The sequence below is a fragment of the Vulpes vulpes genome, unplaced genomic scaffold, assembly GCF_048418805.1.
Source record: "Vulpes vulpes isolate BD-2025 unplaced genomic scaffold, VulVul3 u000000698, whole genome shotgun sequence".
In the NCBI taxonomy this organism is placed as follows: domain Eukaryota; kingdom Metazoa; phylum Chordata; class Mammalia; order Carnivora; family Canidae; genus Vulpes; species Vulpes vulpes.
In genome coordinates, this window is record NW_027325792.1 from 807,131 (window position 1) to 820,944 (window position 13,814).

General features: G+C 52.0%; 2 protein-coding genes across 2 annotated transcripts in view; one reads left to right on the forward strand and one right to left on the reverse strand.

Annotated features, from left to right (window-relative positions):
- LOC140597372 (uncharacterized) overlaps positions 1-13,814 on the forward strand; it is a 340,786-nt gene that overhangs the window by 299,600 nt on the left and 27,372 nt on the right. The gene's annotated exons all lie outside the window — the stretch shown is intronic.
- The window catches only part of LOC140597389 (piwi-like protein 1), a gene marked incomplete at its 5' end in the record, with an annotated part of 124,338 nt that overhangs the window by 98,663 nt on the left and 11,861 nt on the right, over positions 1-13,814 (reverse strand). The gene's annotated exons all lie outside the window — the stretch shown is intronic.

Below are 13,814 nucleotides of genomic sequence, written 5' to 3' on the forward strand. Positions count from 1 at the left end.
TCTTCTCTCTCTCTCTCTCTCTCTCTTCCCTCCCCCTCTCTCCCCTCTCCCTGTCATGGATAAGTGGTTGCATGAATGAAGGAATGGCTCTCCCTTACCAACTGGCATGGGTATCTCTAATTCCTCCATTAGAAAGTCACTCCCAATATCATGGAAGGCCGATGGACATCCACCCCTTTAAGAAGTTCTCAGCAAACACCTGGAAATTTAGCAGATGGACTGGAAGACACCTGAAAACCAAGTGGCTGAGGAGTCACTTGGGATTCCTAATGGGAGTTGGCAATGTAAAATCCACAGCCCTGCCCATCACACAGTTCTGGCCAGCAGCTCTGGGCTGGTATGGCCTGAAAGGCAAGGCAAGGGCCATTGCCCATCCAGTGAAGTGGAAGGAACACCCATGGCAGAGAAGGCAAACATGGCATGCGTGCTTCTTTCTCCTGTCTCGTGCCATCTAATCAATCTGAGCATTCTTTCCTGTGAAACCCAAGAGTAGCTCTAGAATCTTTCACAACAAGGTCCTTTGGGCAGCCTCTAGCAACAACTGGAGCTGAAACCTATTTGGCATCCCTGACCAGGCTCCAGATCAAGGCTTTGGCTGAACAATTAGGACTCTGGCGAGGCTCTGGTGGAAGGTGCTCAGGTACACATACTCAGGCCATGAGCCTCCCCCAGCAAACATAATCAGCTCTTAAGACATGTGAGTGAAGTCAAGGCTCCCCTTCAATGGTGGCCTCAATGTGACACCTGGTCCATGCAGACAGAGACCATACTGCTTTGATTAAACTTTGGTCTTCCTGCATTCAGAATGGGGTCTGGCTCCCAAAAGCCACTTTATGCATTCAACAATCGTGTCTTGAACATTTCTAGGCACTGTCCAGGCACTGGGATGGGGAGTAACAGATGTTAGTTGCCTGTTCCCAGGAGTTCAGAGTTAAGCGGGGAAGATAGACAAGAATCAAGGAAACAAATGAAAGAGTAATTAGAGGTGGTGATAACCACAGGGAAGTAAGTAAATAAGTGATCTAAAAGAAAAATTGGGTGAGGGTTGGAATTTATCCTTAACTGGGGCAAAGCCTGAGATGACAAGAAACTAGCCACAGAAAATGAAGTATGGGAACCGGGTGGTGGGTAGAACATGTGCAAAGGCCCTGGGGTAGGAAACAATCTGGCAGGTTTGGGGAGCAGAAAGGAAACCGGAGAGAGGAACTGGCAGGAGGCATGGGTTCTTGCAGAGCTCAGGGAGGAACGTGGAGTCAGGGGGACTGTCCTCTGCAGGGCGTGCCCTGCCCATACCCCATGCTCCATACTCACGTGCTCTCAATCAGCTGCTCCAGGTCCTGCACCTTGTGGCTCAGCTCCTCGGCCGGCGGGAAGTTCTTGCCCACTTTCATGAAGAGAGCTGCAATCTCGTTGTAGCACAGAAAGCCCGCCGCCGCAGCCCATGCAGGACGCAGGCCTCCACAGCCGCTGTAGGGACATGACAGTCAGTAGGCCCTGCCCTGCCCACACTCCCAGGCACCCAGCCCAGGACTTCAGTCACACAGAGGCGCCTTGGAGAGCTGCGGGCCCAGCATCTCAGAATTCATGAGAGCCTCACATGGGAAAACCGCATATGCCTCTCTCCCTTCCACTCCCTCGAAAGGGAGCAAGACAGCTGAGGAGTTAACCTATGCTCGCTGCCCAAGGTCAGACTATCTGCCCACATCCTTTCCCAGACACTAAGCAGTCGTGTGACCTCCAGCAACTACTTCCCCTCCTTGTGTCTCAGTTTCTTCATCTGAGAAGTGGGGAGAGCATGAATGTGCATCTTAAAAGGTTGCTGTTAGAATGAGGTGGAAAAAATGCATGGAAAGCACTTCACACAGAGCCCAGTACACAGTAAGTGCTTTAGGAACATTAGCTATTGCTCCTGCCAGGGAGAGAGGAGGGACCAGACCACAGGACTGTTGAGCTTTGTCTGGGCTCAAGATAAAAGTGACATAAACGTCACTACTGTGATTCTAGTAACAGCTAGCGTTACAGATCTCATTCTCCCTCTGCCACAGCCAAGGAAGAAAGGACAACCATCCCCATTTTTCAGATGTGAAAACTGAGGCTCTAAGAAGCAAACCGAATTGCCTGGGCCACCTGGAAAAAAGTGACCAAGTTGGGATTCAAAACTGGGCCTGAGGGGGATCCCTGGGTGGCTCAGTGGTTTCGCGCCTGCCTTTGGCCCAGGGCACGATCCTGGAGTCCTGGGGTCAAGTCCCGCATCGGGCTCCCGGCATAGAGCCTGCTTCTCCCTCTGCCTGTGTCTCTGCCTCTCTCTCTCTCTCTATGTCTATCATAAACAAATAAAAATAAATCTTTAAAAAAAAAAAACCAGACCTGAGCCCATGGTGTGCTCACAACACCTGTGTCTCCATGAAGGATTTGAAGAGAGGCTTCACTCATCATTTCCCGTGTCTATGTCTGCCCTGGGTGGTAGTCTGGGCTCTACCTCTAACTTGCTGTGTGACCTCAAGCAAATCACTTTCCATTTCTGGGACTTAGTGTTCCCTGCTGGGAGACAGTCCCTGTGGAGGCCACTCTGATGACCCCAATCTTATTTCTGGTACTTTCAGCAGGCCTCTATTAGTGTTTTCCTACCTTCTATCTCACACAGTGAGACCAGTGTGTAGTTTTAGCTTACTCAATCCTGGTGGAAAAAGCCCACGAAGTGAGTGTGCTAGTCGCCGTCACTCCAAAGAAGGAGAACGCCAACAGTCCAAGGGTTAAGAGCCCGGCCAAGGTCATGTTGTGTGCAAGGACAAATACTGAGAAGTTCTGGTTTAATTTCTTGTCTTGGGTTGTTGTTGTTGTTGTTAGCAATTACTTGGCTTTTATTTTTTTAATTAATTTTTTAAAATAGGCTCCACATCCACCATGGAGCTTGAGCTCATAACCCTGAGATCAAGAGTTGTGGGCTCTACCAACTGTGCCAGCCAGGTGCCCCAGTAATTGCTTGGCTTTGAATGAATGTCCACTTATTGCCTAATTTGCTTATGGGCTTAAAATAGTCTGGATAAGCATCTATTAAACACCTTCATTTTTGCTTACACACACAACACTTTTCATCCATTTATACTTCAAGAAGTTAAGTAACTATCCAGGTATTGGCAGCTTGGTTGACTCTTTCTGACAATGAATCCTAAGGAACGGTGGATCACAGACCCCTCAGGGAGACCCTGTAGGCCTTACTCAGTGCCATCACATTTCTTCCCTCATCCCAAACTGTGGCTGGAGTTAGAGGATTATTGTGATTTTTATCACTTTCTATTCCTCTAAGTCTTTAATGGGTAGGTATCGTAGCACATTTTGAAATGGGCATGCCGATTATTTTCTTTGCAAATAAAGATGTCCGGGAGAAAAAAATATAGGTAAATACATTCCCATATTTACATTTGTGTGTATGTGTCCTTTCATATACATACACGTTCATGTAATTATGTGCATACAGACTCCTCTATATATACATAAATATGCAAGTATATAAATATACATATATATGTAGCTTAAACAGATCTCACTTCAAAAAACATAAAATTTTGCCAAGGTCACCCAACACACAAGTGGCAGAGAAGGGATGTGAACCCAGGTCGGCCTGGCTGCAAAGGGCCCAAACTGACGTCAGCAGGCTCCCAGGTCATGACGTGTGTTCCCACAGGTGGTACGCCCAGCCATCTGGATGAAGCCGAGGGCCCAGTCAGGTCTCCTCGCTCGGGCCTCTCTATGAGACCAAGGCCACGAGAGGGGGATTACAGCACGTCCTTCACCCCAACACATGCCAGTCATGAAATAATAAAGGTTTTTAGGGAGAAAGAAACTCCCCCACTTATACGTACACACTGATACGTAGAAACAGAATCCTGACTCCGGGGACACGCAAAACCTGCGTCTGTAGCCTGTAACCGAGGTGGAAGTATAGTAAGAACCTGGCAGCATGGTTATTTCTGGAGCCTTGCAAGCAAAGCTGATTCAAGGAGAGACGTCTGAGTCATGCTCTGAGCCCTGGGCCTGCCTCCTGCGCTGAGCCAGCTGGACATGATCCCTCAGGACGGTGTGATGGTTCCTCACTCCCTGAATTTTTAAAGCCCATCCATCCCCTCCCATTATTTAGCAACAGCCATAGGCAGGGCGGGGGAAGGGGCACGGAGCCATTCCTCAGATGGAGCCATTCCTCAGATGCGAGACCCACATCACTAGGGGTGTGGGTTGGTGGCTGTGAACTGAGAGGGGAAAGCAGGCCCTCTGGCATCAACAGTGATTAACCCTTCGTAGGTTGCACGGGGGCCATTCTTAATGTCTTCTGGAGACATTGTTGTATTTCCAAATTCCCTAATGGGGCCCCTTGGAAATCTGAAAATAACGTTGGAGTTACAAAGCAAAAAAGCAGTTAAGAACCCTTGCTTGCACAAAGATGCCACTCCCCCAGGTCAGCCCACAGAGAAAGAAGCCACTTTCAAGGCCACAGGCCACGGGCTCACCACAGAAGGAGATGATGTGGCTGCTGTCCTCGTGAACAAACTTCCGTGTGACGGCCTCCTCCATGATCTGCTTCACCTGGAAGGCAGAGGCAGCTGGACGGGAGACCCAAATGCGACCCGGGTGTGGTCACCCCAAAGGGCTGTGTCGCTCCTCCTGGGCTTCTCAGGCCGTCCACAGTGTTTTGATAACTGCTTTCCTTTCATACCCTCCTCACCCCGTCTTCTGTTAAGTCTGAGGCCTGTGGCCTAGAAGAGCTCCACACTTCACATTCTCCTGAAGCATTTTTTCGGGTGCTTGCTCTGCACTTTTCAGATGTCACACGAAATGTCATCTCCCTCCTTGACCCCATTATCTGAGACAGCCCTCCCCGTGACTCCATCCATTCCTCGTTACAGTTCCTTCAGGGTACTTACACTATTCCTGTCCTGTTTCTTTGCGTACCGTCTCCCTCCTCTGGGATATAAATGCTCTGAGGGCAGGGCCTCATCTGCCTCAGAGCCTGCAAACTGTGGCCTCCCTGATGTTAGGGGCTGAACTGTATCCCTGCCCCCCACTCATACGCTGAAACCTTAACCCCGAGTACCTTAGGATGTCATCTATTTGTCGACAAGGTCTTCAAGAGCTAATTATGTTAAAATGAGGTCATTAGGGTGGGCGCTCACCTGGTACGACTGGTGTCCTTATAAAAGGAAGTCTGAGCACAGAGCACTACAGAGGGAAGAGTCCGCCATCCTGGGAGAAGAGGGCCATGTACGAGAACACCCAGAACAGAGCTTTCCCTCACAGACGTCAGAAGGAGTCAATTCTGCCAACACCATGATACTGGACTTGCAGCCTCCAGAAGTGTGAGAACGTAAATATCTGGCATTCAGGTCCCCCCGGGTGTGGTAGCTTGTCATGGCAGCCGGGGCAGACGGACACACCCACCGTCAGCATCCTCACCATCACGCTCCACGTCCTCATCCCCCCAGCGGAGCACTTCTCTGCCAGAGGAGGAATAAGTGAACGAGTGAATGAGTTCTAGGCTTACCTGTATTAACTCACTGTACCCTCTCCTCAGCCCTGTGCGGGGTGGGCCTATTTTTATGAGAATGAAGATCAGAGAGCCTAAGCAGCCAGCCCAAGGTCACACAGTGTACAGGAGGCAGGAGCAGAAACCCAGGCTCTTGATGCTACTCTAGAAGCTTCAGCCAATGGCTTGTCTCTGAAAATAATAATGCTGCTCTAGCTTACACACACTTGCACAGCACTGTGGTAAGCACACATGGTATTATGGAGTCACATGCTGAAGCCCTATTCTCCCCCTCCTGGTGTGATGGTATTTGGAGGTGGGGCCTCGGGGGGGGGGGGGGGCGGTAATCAGGGTTACACAAAGTCCTGAAGGCAAGGGCCTCAGGATGGGCCTAGTGTCCTTAAAAGAAGAGGAAGAAATCAGAGCAAAGTGAGACGGTGGTTGCCTGCAAGCCAGGAAGAGAACCCTCACCGGGAGCTGAATCTGCTAGCACCTTGACCTCGGACTTCTCAGCTGGCAAACTGCAAGAAATAAAGGTCTGTTTAGGCCACTCTATCTGTGGTGTTCTGCTACGCCAGTCTGAGCAGAGGCACCCGGCCAGCCCCACATAATCCCCACAGCATGGTTCCCAGGTGGCCCCTACCACCCACTTCATTCACAAGAAAATTATGAAATGCAGAGGTATCGGTTACTACCTAGCCAAGGTCAGAACATCCAAGGTCATCCTGCTGAGGTTTCTACGCTGGGCAATCTGACTCCAAGGGGAGCCTCTGCCCACTCCACTCCACTCCAGAAACAGGGGTCAGATGCACTTACTGGGGTCACCGCCCTCCGTGACACAACAGAGGAAACAACCCCTTCCTCTTACTCTCCCTCTCTCCAGAAGGCCGGGAGGACCCCCTAACCACTGTCTGTGGTTCATAGCAACACTGGTGCTCTTATTTCCCAGCTCAGCTCAAGCCGGGGTGGAGTCTGGGGGCTTCGGCCTCTCTCTGCTACATGATGGCCTGGCCCAGCAAAACTAAGATTCAGAAGTCCGCTGTTGGCAAAAACCATGGGCAGAGTTCTTGGGAGGGGGGGGTTCCTGTGTGCTTGAGGGAGAGCAAAAGGGCTTTCCAGGTTGGGGCACGGAGTCCAGGGAAGGCTACTGGCCCCTCCTTGGCCCCTTGGACAAGAGCTGATCACATGGTAGGTATCACAGTGTGCCCCACAGAACCCTTCAGGACTGGAGGCTGCTTAGGGGGGTGCTGGAGAACCCTTAGAGGGGTTGCCAGTCCCTTAGAGGACAGGGGACTACTTCAGCCACAGGGAGAGCCTGCCCCAAGGTCTCACTGCTTCCCAGGGTGGCCCTCACCCAGAGACTGGAGCAGGCGGGCCCTGAAGATTTGGCATCCTCGCCCCAGCTTGGGACAGCTTTGAAGGGCCACAAAGCTCCCTGGGAACTCGCCGTGGCGCTTCCATGAAAGCCCCGTGGCCCATCTTCTCCTTTGGCCCTCTCCTGCTTGCTTCACTCTGCTCCCCGGGTGTCAATCCCAAAGGCATACCCAAATAAGCCTGCATGCTGACCTCCATCTCCACAATGGCCTCCACTCAGGTACCGCCAAGCCAAAGCATGCACACATGTGAGCAACAGTCAACAGGGAGACGTCGTCGTAAACAGTTCAAATGCTCATGAATGCAGTTCGGCAGGAGGCCCTCGCACTGAGGGCACAGAGCAGCAGGGATGGAGTCAAACAGTCCTGCCCAGGACGACCTTTCACTCCAATGAGCCAAAAGGTAGGACAAGCTAAGACAGGCACAGGGCAAATGTGACATTGCCCAGCAGGGCCAGCAGCACCAGCACCAGGTGGGACCTGGTAGAGACACAAATGCTTGGCCTCCGACCCATGGAATCAGCAACTCCAGGATGTTTATCAAGCTCTCCAAGGAAATCGCACGCAAGCTCAGATGGCAGCAGGAGGTGCGAGAGGATAGAAAACAGGAAGCTGTCCCAAAATCCTTAGGAAGAGATTCAGCAGTCACGGCTCCTGTCTGGGACCTTCCCCACACAGCCAGCCCCTTCTGGCCACCTCTCCTGGGCCCCATGTCAGACCAGGGGAGGTAACAGTTGCGGCTTCCTCACTATTACCACCACAGGGTGCTGCATCCTTGGCGCACCCCACCCTGCCTTGGTCAGTAGTGCCTTTATTAAATTCACCTTACTGTACTCCCTTTGGGGGAATCCTCTGTTTCCTATCGTTACCCAGACTGGACACACGCGCTGTCTCAAGTCCAAACTCTGCAGAGTGGAGAAGGTTGTCCGTTTATCGCTGTGGACTCTGAAACTCAGGAAGGGCAATCCCCAGGGAAGGCTGGCTCCAGGACTCTTGTCCTGGGGATGGATCTGGGGTGGGGTGGGTGGTGGAGGTGCAAATGCAGCACCCGTGGGTAGTGGGTAGTGCTCAGCCTGGGGAGGGGCCCTGACAAGTGAGGTGCCCCCCACTTCTGCTGGCTCCCAGCTGTGGGCTAGAACCCGTCTCCAGAAGTTAGTAACAGGCTGCCAGCCTGAGGCCAGAAGAGGAAATTAAAAAGGCAGCGGGGTGGGGCGGAAGTCTCCCTGGGAAGGACCCTGAGAGCCTCCCAGGAGAGAGCAAGGGCTGCAGGAAGAGGCTGTGACCCACACCCTCGAGGGCGGGCCCCATCCCCAGGGAACTGGCCAGACCTGGGGGGGTGAGGGAGAGGGCCACAGAAGGCCTCTGAAATTCAGTTCAACCACCTTTCCCTTCTCAGGCGCCAGGCATGAGCTTGGACTCAGTCGGCTGTGAAAGCTGACAGATGTGAGGGACCTCGGGGTGGTCTGGGCATGGTGGCAGTGGCAGGTGGCCTCCCGGCCCCTCCCCAGCCTCTGTGATTTCTCTAATCTTCAGCCCTGGGATCATGTGTGATTCAGGCAGCACAGAGGCAGTGGCTGTGGTAGCTGGGACTCGAGGCCCACAGACCTCCATCTGCATCCCGGCTCAACCCCTCGTGTCCAGGGCGACGGTTAAATGGGCTGCTGTTTGCAAAAGGGCAGGCCTGGCTAGGACATAGTAGAAGTTTCATGATGCTAAAGCTTGCTGCCATTTTTTATTTTTTGAGCACTCACTGTGTTCCTGGAACTGTATATAGCGTGACAACCCAAATGAAGTGGATTACTGAATTATTCCCTTTTCCCAGATGGGGAAACTGAGGCAGGGAGCTGTTCGATAACCACCCCAGGTCATGCAGAGGAGGCACGATCAGACCCAGGGCCTTTATTCTAACAAATACTTTGTCTCATAGCAGAAGTTGGAGGCCATTTTGAACAAAATGCTTTTGTTATTGCCCAGCTTAGAGTGAGAGAGTATGTTTACTGAGCACCTACTATGTGCCGGGGTCTCTGTACAGAATACCTTGTTTAATCCTCACAGGAACATCATCATCCCCATTTTAAAGCTGCATAAACTGAGGTTCACAAGAGTTTATGCAATTTGCCCTAAGGTTACAAAACCAGGAAAGGGCATGGTCAGGACCTCTTGAACTTAGGTCTCACAGTCAGCAATGCCTCCAGCCCTGCCCAGAAAGGGGTCAGGCCCTCTAAAATCCCAAAGTGCTGAGAAACCTATGAGAAAGGGATTCCTAGGTCTCGCCCAACATGGAGACCAAAGAAGCACTAACTGCAAGTCAGGAGTCCTGAGTCACCCGGACCGGACTCTGCCACCCATGTCCTGTGGGGGCCTCTTCAGGGCAGGGAGACCTCAAAGGTCACAGTGGTCAGGAAGCTTTCATCCCTGTCTAGCACCCATTCTAAGGAGTCCTCCAACATCTGCTTGCATTCCCCCAGTGATGGGGAGCTCACTTCCTTCAGAACCAGCTTGTTAGCTCTAACGACAGGATGTTAGGAGGCAGTGGAGAGGCTAGGAGCCAGAATGTGGAGTCACTGACCTGACATCGAATCCTTGACCACTCATGATGCTGGACAAGCTTCCTCACTTGTCAAATAGGGTGGATGATCATAGTGTCCCTGCCTCATTGGGTAACGGGAGCCTTGCAAGAGCCCTGTGGAGACAGTGCCTGGCACATGGTAGGAATTCTACAAACAGGAGCCAGTCTTAGAGGATAGGGACTGCCTAGTTCAGGGCCGGCCCACAGTAGATATTCATGAGTGTGAGCTATGGGGCCCTTCAGCTCGATGCACTTACCCCAGCTTCCCATCCAGGGGCTATTTAGGACCTCACTGGCCTCTGGGGCAGTGGCCTGGCCCCACCCCTGCTCGTGGGATCTCAGACCATCAACCCCTGTCAGCCCCACCCTGCAAATTCAGGAACCAGCCCCGCCCTCCCACCCTCCACCTGCAAATATTTCAATAGCACACAGGAGAAGTAATCAATCTCAGGAGGAAGGCAGGCAGGGAAACCGAGGCCAATCCGAAAAGCAGGAAGACGGGACTCGTGGGGGCTCCCCGGCCTGCCATGCCTTCTCCCCACCCCATTCCTGCCACCTGCCCACTGATACCCAGATAGCCTCACGCGGCCCACCTGGAACCCTGCTAGGTTCCAGATCAACTCACTACTCCCGGCTGCCTCTCCACACAGTGCCGTGCTCACCGCTTTTATGCCTGGATCGGAATAATACAGCCCAGCGTGCAAGGCTCCCATAAGGATTATGGAAAGTATCAGCAGAGGGCCTCTAACAGGACCCAGCATAATACAGCTGGCATCCTATAAAGGGAGGCACCTTAGTAAAGCCAGTAAGAATAGGAGATCAGGAGTCACCAGGCTCAGGTCAAATTCCAATTCTGCCATTGGCTGGATGACCTCAGGCCTCAGTTTCCTTATCTGTGAAATGGAGATGATATACCACCTGTCAGGGCTGCTATGTGCAGATTTCATGAAAAAAGCATGCACAGCGCTCAGAATGGGAGCAGGAGCTCAGAACCACACAGTGTAAAAGCTTCATGCATGTCACTCTCTACCCCCTTCTGCTGCTGTATACTTTTGCTTAGAATTTATCACGGCCTGACTTTCACTATACACCTGCACGCTTATGTGTGTACTGTCCATCTCTAGGACAGCGCTGGGCAAACAGGAGGTGCTCAATCTATGTTGGGTGATCGATCACTCTGATTATATTAGTAACACACGCCAGCAGCTCATGCTCATCAGGTTTGGTTCCAGTGTCTTTAAGGCCCTCTGGCACCTGATCTCATTTGCTCTGTGTTCAAGGCCAGGGTGGGCAAACGTTTTCTGTGAAGGGTCAGAGAGCAAACACTTCAGGTTTTACAGCAGGACCGCCAGATAAAAACACAGGCTGCCCAGTGAAATCTAAACTTAAAATACATACGGAATTTCTTTTAGTGTAAGTATGTACCAGATACTGTGCAGGCTTATACTAAAAGATTCTCTGGTTTTTCTGAAATTCAAATTTCAGCAGGCGATCTGAATTTTTATTTGCTAAATCTGTCAAACCTATTTTCAGGCCACATACCGTCTATGTCCCATCCTCTCTCGTTTTCACACCCCTTTTTAGGATGTAAAAACCATTCTTGGCTTAAGGGCAGTGCACACACAGGCTGGATTTGGCCACAGGGACCCCTGGCATAAAGCACCCAGCACTGTGCCTGTGGCTCACATTAGGCCAAAATAAAAACCAGCCGAGCTGCCACCTGCTCCTCCAAGTCCTGCTGCCTCGGTGCTGGCTCAGAGCACAGCTCACCCCAGCTGGGGTCCCGGGTGGTTGGCGCCCGGCAGTGCAGCTGGGTGAGTAATGCTGAGCCAGCAGGAGCTAATGAGATGGAGGCCCCCTGCCTCTCCCGGCCGCGAGAAACTCACAGTGGAAAGGCCGGTTCATTTAGGGTGTCTGGCCCGCCTTCAGGGTGACTTTTAAAAATAGCTCGCAGCATCTGGGCAAAGTGAGGAGGAGAGGGGAATGAGCAGAGGTCAGCTCTGCCTCCCGGGTGGGCCTCCTGGATGCTGAGGGCGAGATGCACATGCCCTAGCAGGCCAGCATGTCCAGCCCCGCCTCGGACCGCGGGCCCTCAGACCCAGCCGTGGGTGTGCCTTTGCCCACATATGCCTTCTGCCAAGGGTCCCTCCCGACATGCTGCAGCTAGCTAAGTGCAACTCAGGCTTCAGCCCAGGTGTCACCTCCTTCTGGGAGCCTTCCTGGACTCTCCATACCCAAGCAGGGATAAATGTACCTCTTCCATGTTCTGCCAACACCTGCCTTCCCAGCACTTCCCTTCACAAGAACCACAGCTGTCCCTCATTCACTTAATATTTATGGAGCACCTCCTAGGAGTTTGGTATAAGGTGACGAGCAGATAGAATCCCTGTCCTTGTGGACAAGGCAGTCTACAAAGACAGATACTAACCAAGTACAGCAAATGGGTACATGACAACAAAAAAGTAGGCCAGTTCCCTGCAGCAAAAGAATTTAGTTCTTGGAGAATAACAAAGGAACTTCAGCTGATGAGGTAGGTCTAGCGGTCAGGGAGGGCTTCCTGGAGGAGGTGATGCTCAAGATCTAAAGTACAAACAGAACTGAACTCTCTGGTTTCTCCAACTCTAAACCAGAGGAGGAAAATGCTGCCCCTGCAATTGCCCCCCCCCCCCCCCCCCCCGCCCCGAGCCACCCTAGAGCTCAACGGAAGGAACAGATGGAAGGACAATGTGGCAGGGAAAGGCACGACATGGAAATAGCTGGCGGCTTTTTATTTTTTAATTTCTTATGGGGGAGGGGGCGCACAGGAGGTGAGTTGGGAAGGCCTGGAACAGGGCTGCCAGCTGTGACTGCTTCTACCATGGGGCCCTACCTTCCTTTCCTGCCACATCCTGTCCCCTCCCCGCCCCTTCCCACGCCCAGCTCAGGTCACTTGTGCCATTCCTTCTGTAGGATTCCCACCCCCTGCCTTTGCTTTGTGCTTTGTGCAGTCCCCTGCACCTGATATCCCCACCCACTCCGACCTCCATCTCCAGCTCTAGCAAAACCACTGCATCTTCTGGGACTCACTAAGGTGTCCTCTGCCCTCCTTCCCGAGCCACCCCCACCCCCCACCCCCCAGGCAAAGTTGATGGGACCTCCTCCACTTCCAAGCTCCAATGGTCAGCTATGAGCACTGGGCTCTAGAGTCAAACTTCCAGAATTCAAACCCCAGCTCTTGCACAGAATCTTGGGCAAATCATTCCCATCAGTAAAATGGGTATCTGTATTTGCCTCACAGGCATAAGATAATACATCAAAAGCATTTAACACAGTGGTAGCCACACAGTAAGTGCTTTATACACTTATTTATGAGGTGTTCGCTGAGCCTGGCACCATGCTTGGGGCATTATTTTATTGAATCCTCAGGGTAATTAGATGAGATGGGTGTGGGTGCACATTTTTACAGATGAGGAAACTGAGTCTTGGTGAGGTCAAATACTTGCCCAAGAGCACATGGCTTTTGAATGGCAGAGTGGGGACTCGAACCCACGACCATCTGCCCTGCACTGAGACTGGCACACAGTAGGTTCATTTATTCATTCAATACGTACTGGAGCATCCCACAAGCTACGTGGGTGCTTCACATCTGAACCCCAAAGATTCATAACAAGCATGCCATGTGGGTGCCATTGCTACTACTCTATTTTCCCAATGAGGCAGCTGAGCTAGGAGGGATGGAGACCATCTGGTCCGTGAAGAGGCTGGGATCTGAATCATCTCCAGCTTCGGAGTCCCAGGTGGCCAACTCCCTGCTCCTGAAGTCCTGGCCCTGCAACACCAGCCAGGTCCACCTCTGCCCTGCCAAACCTTTTCACCACTGACCTCCCCAGGTGTGCCCAGTACCACCCAGCTCCCTCTCCCCTCTGCACATAGGTCTCCAATGGAGAATCATGGTAGCAAGAGGGAAACCTTCAACCTGAAACACGTATTACTGAAAACAAAGAATCTGAAAAGGCTACATGCTGTCCAAATGCAGCTGCAGGACATTCTGGAAAGAGCAACACTATGGAGACGGCAAAAAGATCAGTGGTTGCCAGGGGTTGGGGGGAGAAAGGGATGAAGAGCAGAGCGCAGAGGATTTTTAGGGCAGATAAAGAGATGTATAGGAAATCTCAGTACTTTCTGTTCAGTTTCATTGTGAACCTAAACGTGCTATAAAAAATAAAGTCTATTATCAAAAAAGAAGAAAGTAAAAAAGGAAATATCTTGTCTGTGCTCTGCTGCTACTGTAGGACGTCAGCAGGGATCCCAACGCTCCGGCACATAGGCAAAGGGCCTCCTTCCAGATGGGTTCCTCCCTGCCCTCAGCCCATCG